This window comes from Chamaea fasciata, unplaced genomic scaffold, assembly GCF_029207755.1.
Source record: "Chamaea fasciata isolate MVZ Bird 193981 ecotype frontalis unplaced genomic scaffold, bChaFas1.0.hap1 SCAF_3, whole genome shotgun sequence".
NCBI lineage: Eukaryota > Metazoa > Chordata > Aves > Passeriformes > Sylviidae > Chamaea > Chamaea fasciata.
This window is the reverse complement of record NW_027094088.1, coordinates 25,278,968-25,281,713: the sequence shown is the minus strand read 5'-3', so window position 1 is coordinate 25,281,713 and position 2,746 is coordinate 25,278,968. Positions and strand designations below refer to the sequence as shown.

The 2,746-nt window shown below is 41.3% G+C and overlaps 1 long non-coding RNA gene across 1 annotated transcript; it reads left to right on the top strand.

The window, feature by feature from the left end:
• Positions 1-2,129: 2,129 nt before the first annotated feature.
• On the top strand, positions 2,130-2,542 carry LOC136287637 (uncharacterized). Its single transcript, XR_010720229.1, has 2 exons — positions 2,130-2,174; positions 2,371-2,542. It is a non-coding gene; the product is annotated as an uncharacterized lncRNA (long non-coding RNA).
• Positions 2,543-2,746: the final 204 nt, after the last annotated feature.

Below are 2,746 nucleotides of genomic sequence, written 5' to 3'. Positions count from 1 at the left end.
GTCACCCATGACGTGTGGCAGACATAATGGATGAGATGACACAGAGATGTCCTGCAGTGGAGTTGGGCAGGAAGGCTGGTTGAGCAGAGACAGCAAACAGCCCCACCAAACCCATCCAGACATCTCCATTGTGCCCTGCAGCACTGTGACTCCTGTGACTCCAGCTGCATGTCAGGGTCATTCCAGATGCTCAGAAACATAAGCTAGAGTAGAGTAGCTTGCCCTCATAATTTTCAGCATGAGCTCTCAGAGCACCTGAAGTAATGTTTACAAAAAAGTGTGTGTAGGGCTACTAGTCTTCAACTGCTGGTCCCAGAGGAAAATTCACATGCAGACTTCAGAGTGACCACTGATGAAGAATGCAACAGCTTCCTGGAAATGGGATGTACTCTATCTTTGGAGGGGCAGCTTCTCTCTATACACAGAACCAGGCCTAATACACCTTGGATTTAAGGTAATGGCAACAATAACTTCCTGAAAATGAAGACCCTTTTCGTCTTTCCCCTTTTTTATTCTTGCAAGTATATGTTACCACATCATTAGGATGTCTTTTTTGTTCTGTTACTCCTGATCGATGGTGCAGGGTTATTTGTGTAGTCATTATTTTTAGTCTTGTGTGTAGCTGTTTGTCTGTTTATTGAAATGAACTGCCATACAGGCACCCTGATCAAAGCAAAAAGCATGAAATCCCACGTGTTGCACTTCTGAGAGCAACAACAATGAAGCTAACCTTTCACCCTTGACTTTCTTTTAACCCTAATTTTGAAAGACAGTAGCAAACAATTCAGTTAACTTCTTAAGTAAAAGAATATTCAAACTAGCTCGATTGTAATGCAGTATTCTTTTCAAGTGAATGGAAGGTCTCGGGAGTAATGCATACAAATACAGAGGCTGGGTAAGTTCATTACATTGGAGTTTCTGGTGCAGTAATAGCAGTGAAATGGTTAAAAGGCTGACTTTAAAGTGGTCGCAATTAGGCTTCAAAGTTAACACCCCACCCCACTGAGATGAATGGGAGCAGTTGACATTTCTTAGTGCTATTGTTTCAGTCTGCCTTGCTATAGCTTCTAAAATAAGACAACAGTACATCTGTTTACATTCTGCTTCCGCAAACCCAGATGGGCTAGAAACTTCATTGTTTTTTAAGTGGAAGCTTGGATTCTGGAGAATACAGCAATATCCACAGGGTATCTGTAGGAAGAAGAGCTGAAAGCCGCCTTAATCACAGACATCTCCCCCTTCTCTGTAAACTTCTATTGTCCCAGGACTAATCTGTAAACCACAGGGGGAAAAATAAAGTAATATATATTTGAAGTACTTTTTACTTACAGCATGACTTGCCCACAATAACTTCTCATCAAGTACTTGGCATACAAATTTTCATTAAAGGATGCAGTGTTTTGAACTCTTTTTTCTATTAGAAGTTTGTAGAAGGTAAAGGTCCTGCTTTTACTGAATGTGGTAGCCTCTCCTAACAGAAAATTCTTCTGTCTCTAGAGAAGCCAGAGTTTCACCCAGAAGAGTTTGAAACCAGGTGTTACTTTGTGTTCACATGGGTAGAATCCTCTAACTTATTTCTGAGAGCATTACAAGAAGTAAGATTTTTGAGAGAAATATTTTGCATTTTTCAGATACTTTCATAGGGGCAACTACATTAGCTACAGTAAGATCTTAGGAGCTGGAATGGATTAATAAAGGTGCAAGTGGGGCCAGAATTTGGAGCAGATGGTCTCTATTATCCCATGTCTCAGTTCATGTAGGGAGTACACAGTGTCCTCTCAGACTTTTGTTGAGGGGTCTGCACAGTGGCAAACTGCCCTCAGTAGCAGCCAGAACCCTGTGAGAGCTCCTCTGATAAAAGCGATCCATTAGATATGCTTAGGCTGTAGATTGAAACCAGCTGTGAATCTGTCGGAAAGATTTTCCTCATTGTGCTTTCATCAGGGTGGAAAGTTTGTGGCTTGTTTTGCATATATATGTATTTTGGGCTTCATTGCTCTGACTTTGCAAGTCCTAGAGCCTGCCAGTGATAAGAGCTCTCATGCATACAGGCTCCTTTTGTATCCTGGCACTCAGAGATCCTGCCTTCCATTTGCCCATGGACAACACAGCTTGTGCTTTGGAAGTGCCATTGTGGGCTCTCCCAAATGGTGTCTCCCAGATTTCAACCCTGGGTGAGTTGGATGGTGAAGGCAGGCATGCAATCTGTGGTTTGGGCTCATGACACTTGTTTCCGGCCCAACTTCAAGCTGCATTTTCATCTGACTATAAAATACAGTGGCCCTGAGCCTTGACAGGCCTCCAGGTTGTCTGAGACAACCGTGGGTACTTCAAGAGTGTAAGCTGTTTTCTCTCTCTTTTTCTTCTCAGTTCCTGTGTATTGTGGAAGCATGCAGCAATCTGGTCTGGATGGAGAAAATACCTGAGAAAACCCGACACAATTTGCTTTTTTGCTCAAATTTGCTTTGAAAGTTTCTCTCATGAGATTGTTTTATCTTTCTATTAAAAAAATGCTTTGGAAATAAAATAATGTTGAATCATGCTGGGAAAACTGATTCCAATGTGATAAAACTCCTACAGTGTGAAGCAAGAACCACTCAGTTCAACTGCATGGGGAAGGGCATGTTATTTTATCAAACAGATTGTTAGAGAACAGCATCAAATATGCATTTTTTTTATTTGTTTCCATTTTTTTAGTCCATTTCTGACTGGATTTCCTTGATATTACACATTTTTGTGGAAGAAA